This window comes from Neltuma alba, unplaced genomic scaffold (assembly GCF_004799145.2).
Source record: "Neltuma alba isolate B1F8T4 unplaced genomic scaffold, ASM479914v2 tig00001394_pilon, whole genome shotgun sequence".
Classification (NCBI taxonomy): domain Eukaryota; kingdom Viridiplantae; phylum Streptophyta; class Magnoliopsida; order Fabales; family Fabaceae; genus Neltuma; species Neltuma alba.
The window spans coordinates 71,023-83,080 of NW_021632443.1; positions in this window are offsets into that span (position 1 = coordinate 71,023).

Consider the following 12,058-nt stretch of genomic DNA (forward strand, 5'->3'; position numbering starts at 1 on the left):
GAATAAAAACAGAGAGTCAGAGTAAGGAGAAAATTTAACCGCAGAGAGAAGACACAAGATTTATACTGGTTCGGTCTAAACCACGTGACCTACTTCCAGTCCCCAGAACACCTCTGAGTATTTCACTATCTTCCAAGATCGACAGGGCTCTTGGTGCCTCGGTACAGTAATTGAATCGCTCAATCACTCCCCCTTACTCCCGTAAGGATACAAGCCCTCTCAAGAGTCCACACTCTTGAGTAACACTCAAGTTTTAATAAGAGTAGTAATTGACTCTCTTACAGAGTGAATTTAATGATAAACACTGATGCTCGGTAGTAACGTGAAAAACAGAGTATTGAATGCTAGACTAGATAATCGCAGGTGGTAGTTCCAGTATTCAATCTCTTCATTAATGCTTCTTCGCGCCTTTTATAGTTGATATCGTTAAGTAGCCGTTAGACGGAAGAGCTTCTAGCCGTTGTGACTCCGTTTGCGTGTTTCGCTGGTTTCAACGGCTCCGCCATTAATGCGTCTGAGCTTCTGACACTGTAGGTTGCAGTCTACATAATCCCGTTGAAGAGCCGTTGCACTCGTTTTCATTAATCTGCATATTTTAAGCTTTGAACAAATGAGAGTTTTGCGGTGAATACTTTAATCTTGAACAAGGAAGAAAAAACAAATTTATCATTCAAAGATTTTGTGACGAAATCATTTATCAGTAAGAAGAACAGAAAGTCATTCTGGTTTAGTTTGATTGAAAAGATGATCGATTACTCGATGATAGATCAGGTTATCGATAAACAGAATGAAGAATTTTCAAATTAGTTCATCAATATTATCGATCAAGTGTTGGATCATTGACTCTAAGAATTATCATAGAAAGAGGGATTCGTTCCATGATCGAACAAGTGATCGAACACTTGTTTGATCGAACAGATTATCGATAATTCAAATGTTATTGAAATGAAACTTCAGTCATTGATGATCGAACAATTTATCGATAAATGTATGATGAATAATGTTATCGATAAACCATGGGTATGTATATATTCAATGAAAGACATAGACTATCTGAAGTGATCGAACAGTTGATCGATTAATGAATATTCGAACAAATGATCGAATAAAGTAAGAAGAGAAATTTAATCCTGTAAGACAAGGAAACTGATTATCGATCACGTTTTGTGAAAACATGAGTTTCAGGGAATTGAATGATCGATCATATTATCGAAAAACCAGTGATCGATTAGGTGATCGAAAAATAGTTCAACATAAATTAATGCGAATATAGCAATCCTTAGACTCTTTATCGATCATGTTATGTGAAAAGTTATTTATGCAAACAAGTTAAATTTATCGATAATGTTATCGATAATTTGGTTGCAGGAAAACTAAATAAGAGTAGATAAAGGCAATGATTATCGATCATGTGATCGATAATTTTATGATCAATAAGGTTATCGATCCATCAGTGAAGTTGATTACCTGCATTCAGAGAGTTAGAGCATAATGTTCGAACATGTGATCGATAAACAAATGATCGAGAATATGATCGATAAATTGGTAACAGAATTAATGTGCAGAACAAGTAGATTGTGTTACCTTTTATCGAAGTCGTTATTGATGACTGATTTATCGATCACTTGATCGATAAATACACTTCAGATTTGGTTCTCTTATCAGTAACTCGATTGTTTATCTGATATTATCGATCAGTTGATCGATAATTAACCATACTCTTGAGAGATTTTCACGTTAGCGATAATCGATCACTTTATCGATTAATTACTTATCGAATAGCTCTTCGATCCAAATACCTACTATAAACCTGATTTACATTTGAACAATTATCTGAAACCTTAGCGATAAACGATTGATCGATCAGTTGATCGCTCAAAATACTTAACCCAAATTTTCTGACTTTGTTATCATCAAAACTATAATCCTAACAAGGCAATCCTAGAGAAATCACTAGCTTGCTTCATGGTGAGAAACTCCGCTTCTTTCTCATCCTTCACAGATTGGGGTATTTTAGGAAAAACTAGTCCTTAAACACTTCCCATGTAACCGGTGTTATGTTAGCCTGGAGGACTAGCTAGGTGTTTTTCCACTATCTATCTGCTTCCCCTTCCAATTTGTAGATTTCCATCTGAGCCTTTCTTTGAGACGGACATTCCAGGATAGCAAAGATCTTTTCTAGCCAAGTTATCCAATCCTCAGCTACTTGCACATCAAAGGTTCCCTTGAAAGCAGGAGGGTTGTGGTTGCCAAACTTAACAATCTATTACTGCAGTGTATCAGGTTCTGTAGTAGGTTGAGGTCTCACAAGGGTTGTGTCTTGTTGTTGCTGTTGCGGATGTGGTATGGGCTAGGTTGTCCCGGCTGTACCTTGCCCAGGCTGCTCTAACTGTGCCAATGCTACTAGTGTTGCTGTAGCTATAGCAGCATCTTTCTCTTATTCTTGCCTAGCCTGTGTGGCTCGAATCTCAGCCATGGTTCTCTGCTGTTCCTCTAACCTTTCCATTATCCTATCCATCGGATTAATAGGGGGTCTCAATGACTCACCCCTTGTACCGGCTCCCCTACCTCTAGATCCTCGTCTTGTCCTTACCATATTGTTGTTTTTGTCTTAACTATAAGAGGAACAGAATCATTAATTTACATAAATGATATTTATATTACTTTTCAGTTTATATACACATTAGGCATAGTTAGCAAAATATAGGGCCATAGCCCACCACATTTAGCATAGCATACAGTCATCCTACATTTACAGCCCAGAAGAGGAAGAGGCAAACAAAGTAGTTACAAAGAGTTCTAAGTCATCCAGCAGCTGATCCAAGTCACTAGGCGTAAAGGATCTGCAAAGTTGCTGGTTCTATGTCTGCCAGACCCGGATAGTCAGTAGTGTCTCTAATAACACTCGGCACTATAAAGCATCATCTACATACTATCCTTCCTTGACTACTTCATTATGTAGTAACCTGAAGTAATAGAAGTACCCTAGGTAGATCGCAGCATACTAATTCTGGGTTTGATCTACCTAGCTTAATGAATTCCTTAAAGAGACTGTTATGATCTTTGAATTCCTTTTTTATGAAGAAAGGTCTCTTCTTGATTGGCAGATCCTTAGCCTTGATCTGCTTTGGCTTCACAGTCTGGATAGGCATCGCTCTAATCATACTAGGGCTCGCCTAATCTGGATGTAATCTAGGTCTTGTGGTGCTCTGGGCATCACCCTTTTCCAGCTTTACTAGGTCATTAAAGCTTTCCTCAGAATATATGTCCTCTGTCTCACTAAGGAGCTGGTAATATCCTAGTGGTGGAGTTAGGTCATCGGGGTCAGAAACATGCGGGTGGTACCACTTTGGGTACAGCTCCCCTGGCATTCTCTGGTTTACTGTTTTCCCGGAGTCATCACTATAGTAGGCCATGCTTTTCTTGTACTCAACTCAATCTATAATATACCAATCCACCATAAGGTATAATCCTAACCAACATCATTCAATCAAGCAACCACATTTCACAATTATCACTAGCAGTCAATCACAATTCACAATTCATAATCAATTAACAACCATATAAGCATTTCATTACATTGCACACCATAAAACAATCAGAACAGTGCAACTTAAACAGAGCCAGAACCCTTGCTCTGATACCAAAAAGTGTAACATTTCCTTTTATACCCCATTATACATCAATTGAAATCGCTATAATGCATTTCCTAGCATTTCCGAATGAAAAACTTTAGTTTTAAAATTTCACCTTTTATTCTGTCTGTATACTATTCATCTGAATTTGGGCTAACTTTGAAAATTCGTAACTAATCCTAGAAAAACTAAAACAAGGTGGTTCTAATTTTCACATGAAGCTTGCTAAGAGTTCTATAGAGAAAAAAATATTCATTGGACTCAATTCCATCGAGAACAACACCGGAAAATTTGACAAAATGCACCGTTTATATAGTAAATTTTTGAATTTCCAATAATTTAGCCCAACTTTGGAAGGCATAACTCTTAGCACAAAACTCTAAATTTAATGATTTACCACTTGTTTTAAAGATTAAAATGAGTTCTATAAGTCTGCAAAATCTCAGGTCCAAATTCTATCATTTGCTCATTATTTCACATGTCACAATTTTGTCGCTAATTTAGGCAATTTTAACCCCTAATCACCTCTTTCTTGAATTTGGTTTTCCTTTTCCTCTTTTCATACCCTTTAGGCATTCCATCATTCCATATTTTGACATTAGGGCATGTCACAAAAATACAGTTTACATCATAACATCATCCATAATCCATTACAACTTGGGATAAAGTTTAAAAACATATTACATGGCATTCCAAAACAATATAACGTTCACAAAGCCCTTTCATCCTAACACCAGTTCCTTGTCTTGATCTATGGATGAGCCACTTCCTAATTGATAAATAAATTGACATGGGAGAAATAAGATTTCAAAGAAATCCCAAGAGCAATTTAACTATAAATATAATGTAAATCAAGCAAGTTGCAATGTGACATGTTATCTCACCTCAAGGCATAATTAACCCACCTAGCATCATAATTAATATCATGCTAGGAGAGGAACACCAACACTTCCATATTACCATAATTCAATACATTTAGCCAAAGCATAATCCAAAGTCATCCAATCAACCAAGATCACAACACAATTCTTCAATCCAAGCAAACAACATAATCACATTAAACAAGCAAGATAACAATCAATTTATAATTCAATGCTACCTGTTATCACTTGGTTAATTTGGTCTCCTCAAGGGACAATGATCCTCCTTGACTCCTCCTCACAAAGTTTATTAAATCAAGCATAAATATAGGCCACATTAACCATTAAACAACACAACACAAAGCTTTAACTTTAACCAAACATTTTCCCCCCTTTTTCTTTGATTTTTAACAATATAGTTCGTCCTTTAGAAACAATAATCTCATAACTCATTCCTACACAATTTTTCATGAAGAATCCAAATATCCAATCATATTTTTAAAAATCAAACTCCTTTCCCATGAAATCATGTTGGCCGAGTAGGGGTATTTGACTTCTAAAAATTTTATATTTGATTCCAATGATTTTAAACACTTTCCAATAGTACATCCCTACACAAAAACACATTTTAAGTTCATTGGAATCATCAAATTAATGAAAAACAATCTCCTGTCCCATGAATAGTACCTAGCTGAATTGAAGCTTAGAAAACTTAGGTTGGTTTTCTTCCAAAAATCAATCCATACGCCACTTAATCATGCTTATTCCACACCATATTTAAGGTTTTTATCCTTCCCTAAACAACGCATGATTAGACTAAAAATTGGACAGTCTTCCTCCTTGATTTTTCAAGCCAAAACCTAACCAAAACTAGATCAAAACTTAGGGATATGAACGCATAAGCATACCTTGATGTTTCTTTAATAAACACTAAGATTTTTGGTTGACTAGAGCTGGAACCAAAGTGACAGAACCTCCCCTCTTTTTTTCAATTTTCCAACATTTTTTTGGCATTTTAGGAGGGGTTATTTATAGACCAACCAAGTTGCCCTCCCCTCTGATTTTTGGATGCCTAAATGGCGGAAAAATGGGGTGAGTTGGCAGCCATCAAGTGCCACTTAGCTTTATATTTAGCCATGTGTCCAATTCTAGAGTTTTCCAACAATTATCCTTAATTTTGCATTTTATTTTAATCAATTCTGTGGAGTGGGCAGCAAGGAACGAAATTGAGCTCTCTTCCAGGCAGTCCTACACATGGTTTAGGATGGCCCACAGTCGAAATTAAAATCCCAAACCAATTTGAAACTTTATCAGTTAGTATTCACTAGTAGCATTTCATAATTTTTCTAGGCCTCCAAAAATTTATTTCTCTTCATGATAATTCACCTTCTAATATGAGAACATGATCTAAAAATTTTCAGAATTTTTCACCACCTTTAGGTATTTATTTGAATTTTCTCTGATTAGGCCTCTATCGGTGTCACTGCTGGAAAATAAATCTTCTAAAATTAATTCCTGAGCTTTTGAGGACTAAAACCAATTTTATAAATTCAAATAAATATTTAGATGATTTTTTCATATTTTTTTAAAAATTATTGAGGCTTCTAACTAATTAAAATAATTATTTTTTTCTGATTTTTTAATATTTTTCCCAAAAAACTCACTTTACGGGAAATTCCATAATAATTTATTTTCATAATAATTCAACCATTTGGGCCTCAACCAAGTTTTCAAAATCTCTAACTTATACTTTTACCATTTTTAGGAATTTTCTAGAATTTTTCTCTAAATTTTACATTTTGCCCTTCCTAGACTGATAATTACGACAATGCCAGTCCGGACTTTATGGGGGTTTTACAGTAAAAGTTGTTTCGTCTCCCCGTCTAGTTTCTATATTGGCCCTCATCCTAATTTTTAATTTCCTATATCCAGATGAAATTTCTCGGGATGTGACACTACTTCCAGTCCTTAATACGAAAGCTAATTTAACATTTAATTTAATTTTAAATATTAGACCCTGATCCATTTTATTTCTTATATTTATCAATTTTTGTACATGTTAAAGATTATATCAAATAACAGTTCTAGCTAATACACATAATTACTAGGGATATTTTAGGAAAAAAAATACCTATTTATTACAAATAATTAACTTAACTAATTTTTTTAATATACCCAAATTAGTCAACTAGCTTTTATATTAAAAAAGAGAGCTGATACATTGTTACAAGCAGATCAAAGGAAATGAAAGCAGAACAATGATTCTTTGCTAGGAGAATTGAAGGATCTCAGCTATTCATGCTCCGATTGATGACCAGATCCATTCTGATGAATGAAGTAGCCATGATGATGGAGGAATTATGCTGGGAGGTTAGGGGTGAAAGAGAGATATGGAGCAAGAGGTTCTGGTTTAGAGAGAAAATGGAAATTGCAGAATGAATGTATCCATCGGATCTCTTCTCTTCTCCCACATTTATATATTTGTGTGTGTGTGTATTCGGATCCGTTTAAATGTAAGAGAGGGAAGGAGAAGAAAAATTTTAATGACTCCAATTCAAAAAATTGAGGATATAAGGTATGGTTAAAAGCTTTTAATTAATTTTTCTTGCTCTTTTACATTACATATTCTCTTTATCAAAATTTTATAACCTCACTTCTCCAATTTTTTAAATGGAATTCATTAAAAATTTTCCTTCTTTCCCTTCCCCTCCAATTCTCTCATACCAAACATAGGCTAGAAACGAGCTGATGCAAAACATAAGCTTGGGGATAGCACCCATACTTCCAATAATTTCGTTACTTAGATTGAAATTGCAGCTTTCCACCTAAGTGACTTTGTAAACCTTACCAAACCCACCTCTACCCAGAACCTTTTTTGTTACTAAAGTTGTTTGTTGCAACTTGAAACTTTTTAAGCTGACCTCAGTGTCCTCCTCAGCTGCCACTAAGAGGGCAAAATGTCAGTAAATCAATTATAGCTGTCATATAGATCATCAATCATTATGTATAGCATCTTTTCCATTATTCAATTTTCCAGGAACATCGGGGAAATAATCTTGTGGTCTCCTCTTCCGGTAGTAAAAATTAGAGCAGCAGCAGGAACTCCTGCTGCAATAGCTTCAGTAACACTACTGCCTGAAAAAACGTTTTCAGATTGCATGTAGAAGAGAAAATAATCCTTACATTTAAAGGATTTAATCAAGAATACATTATAATTGAAAATCAGTCTCTTCTTCATACCGAGATATATTTGAGTCATGGACTCACGCAAGCATCATATCTATGATTACATTAAAGAATTTAAAATAGGTATGCAGGCTTCGAATCGCCAACTCTTTCATTTCTCCTTCCCCGCACTTCTTTGCAGAACTGGGGAGCATATTCTTTCGTTCTGCCCCTGCCACCTTCTTGCCCCACAATTATTCATCATTCCTATAGTATTAGTATGATATAAGTATGAAAGCGCATCACTAGGTAACATGTAAGGTTCAACTAAGCAGTCTTGTAAAGAAGAAAATTCAGAGAAAGTTACGTTTAGCCAAAAATTAAGGTAGTTGTAATATAAACCTATAATGTCTACTTTTCATGCTCATTAAGTTTGTGCATGATATGAGAAGGTCTGTTCTCTAACTAAAGCTTTAAGACAGAGTAGGTCTTTCAACAGTTTAGGTCATTATCGAAACAGACATCAATAGACCTGGTAGTGTTAGCAAAGCTGGTCCTGGTATAAGGTATTGGTCTCAAACTGTTCAATGGATCAGAGTGATTAGCAGAATTTTAATATCCCCCCTCAAAAAAAAGTAACCACTAGAATAAACAAAATTCCTTACACCAACCTCCTTATAATCATTAATCATTTGATTGCAGGCTTACTTTTATTCATATTTCCCAGAATACATGAGAAAGGGAAACAAAAATCCCCTTTAAAATTTACCATGATAAGATATATTCGCATGAAAAAAGATCAAGGAGACTGCAGTTTTTTTTTTTTTAACTCTAACACGTTGCTCACCTTTAACCAAGCATGCTTAAATCCTTAATGACTATTCGGATGAGGACAGTCTGATGTTAAGAAGAACAAGCATAGTGCAGTATGAGTGCCACACAGATAACGAAGATCCCATTGGAACAGAGTTAAGAAAAAGCTGCAGATTTAAGAAGGGCATGTCATAGTCTTTGGAGCTTGCCCAATGTTTCTCGGATGCTACCAGACATGCAATATGGGTACAGATCCAAGCTCACCAAATTTATTAAATTTGCAAATTCAGCTGGGATTTTTTCTGTTGTATTATTAGTATACAGTTCCCTGACATAGAAAAGAAGAAAAATTCAGAGTTCAGCAAAATGGAAATCCCAAGAAATAGTTATATGTTGACAGAATATGGGCCCAAATTTGGCAAGGAGCTGTTGAATATAATGGTTGATAAAGTGATAATAACTGAAGCAAGGACCAAAAAAAAACCATTAATGGGTTGTATGGTATGGAAAGTCTTTGCTTCATTAATTTATATAATCATCTCTAAAAGCTCGATGATGCCAAGCATAAGCTTGGGGAAAGTAGGAGACTTAAAAAGTTTATTAGACAAAACTGCTCTATAGGATAATTAAGTGTCTTAAACATTTAGAGGAGGAGCAAGATGCCTTAGAACACCAACATCATGAATTAGAAAGTTTATCTGATTAGAGTACCAAACAGTGATGGATCCCAAGATTTACGAATAACAGACAGCAATAGTCATCATGATAATAACTAAGAAGATCAGTTTTTCAGTTCTTGCTTTGCACAGGAGGAAAGCCTCAGATAATGTTAAATGATTCAATACCTTAAGGCTTGAAACCACTGCTTCCTTTTTTTATCTGTTCCTTTTTATATACTATGCAATATTATGCACTAATTGTCAAGTCTTAATTTTATTAACACCTTCATAAACATTTAATAAGTATTTGATTTGTTTTAATCTTTCCTATTACATCATCGTTTCTAGGTTAGTCAGCCTTTGGCGGCAAAAATAAAGATTTGATGTGTTTTCAAGTGAAACACCTTAGTTGGACTCCATTCATTGATGAGCAGATAGATAAGTTACAGAATCAAAGAGAGCCCAACATCCTATGCCTAGAAGCCTCACGGCCTGAAGAATCCAAAGGAATGAGTCTAACTAAGTTTGACCTTTTTCCATTTGTCTGCAAGTCGCATCACATGGAAACCTAATCCGAGGAAGATCATTGGATTTGGAGGCTCATTAATCCATCATGTGCATAATGGACCAGAATGTTCTATTACAATTTGCATGCCAACCCTACCCTCTACCTTAATGACAGTGTTGGTGAGGGGCAATAATGAAAAACGATTCAATTTTAAGAACATTTTATTGCTTCAACTCATCTTGACTTTGGTGAATTTATTAGAAGCTTGGATATATTGTATGTGTGAGATAGGGGGTGGGGGGCTTCTTGAAAGGGAAAGCAAAATTTACTAAATTTTAATTAAAAGATTTTATAGACAAACAAAAAGAATTGCAAAGCTATATGAGTTTTAATATGAAATTAGAAGAACTGATAAGCACCCTCTATCAATAAACCACCATAATGATAAAGAAAACACGTAAACGCGTTCTTTTGGTTGTTATGGGACAAACAATTTCGACTTTTGTCCCATTTGCATTTCCAACACGTAAACAGCTTTTTTTGGTTGTTATGGGTCAAAAGTGTGAACACGTTTTTTTGGTTCTCACGCCCTGTACAATTGGCTCATTCCAAGGCGCGATATTTCAAGCTTGCAATTTTGAAAAGTGTAAATTTATCATCCAACAAGGAGATTAGGAAATTCGTTCAATTTTTATCGCTTGGTTGAAAATTTCAGCCAAAACATGATCACTGGAGAGATGTCATTAGGATTATACTCTCTTGGGTCTTATATATAAGTTTCAAATAACAGAATCACGTTTAAAAAACTAACAATTAAAATTAGTTAAAAATAATAAATAGGTTAGATTTTTTTTTGTAAACTTATCCTTATTTATTAAAAGAGTAAATAAGAGAGGCAATAAATAAAAAAATGATAAGAGAAAATATATGAGGTAATATTAATAAGAGAAAAAGAATACTAAATATAGTCAACTACGAGTAAAATAGGGAAAAAAAATTCTCAAGTCCAAAAATAAAACTTATATTTGAGGCCAAACTTCTCTCTAAAAGTGAAGCTTATATACTACCTCCGGTCTTTAATATAAGATCCTATTTGACTTTTTGTTTGGTCCTAATTATAAGACCTCAATCTATTTTGTCTCTCATGTTTATGTATTTTTTTTCCAAGATAGTCCTTCTAATAATGATAGTTTTAGCCAATACACTTACTTAGCAAGGATATTTTAGGAATGACAACACTTATTTATTATAAATAACTAACTTAACTTACTTTCTTAATCCCCTCAAATAAGTCAACTGGGTCTTATAATTAGGATCGGATGTAATATAAGATAGGAGGGAGTACATAAAAAAATGTCAGCCGACTTCTCCTTTCCCAAAGAAAGATATTGTCATAAAAAATTTTTTTGACCAGCAATTTATTGTTATAAATTGATGAACTTTTCCTGAATCTTGCTACTCTTTCTTTATCTTTGATTGATATTAAAAACGTCCCATATGATTTCAAATACTGATTCAATTGTGCCGAACTCACACGTTATGTTTGTGTTCATTGCATTTGCTTTTGGACAACTTTGATGCGTTGATAATGGAACTTTTAGAATTCTTTCTTATTTTTTAGAACAGTCAAAAGGTTACTACATTTTATTAAAGGAAAAGTCTTTATAAAATATTAAAAAGAAGTTGCAAAGTTATGCTTTTTGCTATCCAATTAAAAGAACCAACGTATAAAAGCACCACGTATCGGTTAGCCGCAGAATAATGATAACTTAAATGACTTTCTGCCCTCGCACTCATTTGATTATCACAGTTGCATTAAGCAAATTTGTGTAGTTAATAGGATCGTTTGACAAAATAATCAAAAATTTGTAAAAAAAAAATTATGGTATTATATTTAGAATTAAAACAAACATTTTAACTAACTCTTGTATTTAGTATCGAATATGCTCCCTTCGGTCTATAATATAACACATTTCCAACTAATTCACATGTACTAATAAAAATGGTTTAATGCATTAAATTTGTCATGAAATTTAAATGATTTCTAATGTTACTCTTATTAATCACACTAAATTCTAATGTTATATTAATTTTTACTCTCTCCCATGACTCTTTTAAAATATTGGCATATATAAAAAAAAAAATTTAATATTCATTGAGACTATGAAAACGTCTTATCAAATAGATTAAAAATATATACCTTGTAGAAGACTTCTATAATATGAACAAGTATGTTTGTACGCACACAAGGTTTTCAGTTTTTTAAGCCAAGAACAATCCACTATGTGACTTTTTCAAGTCTTTCTTGACTTATATATTGAAAGAGAAATCAAAAGTTACTAAAATTAAAAGTGGTGAAAAAGCTTCTATGAATGTTAAAAAAAGGTTATGCAGGCCATATGATTTTTACTATGAAAT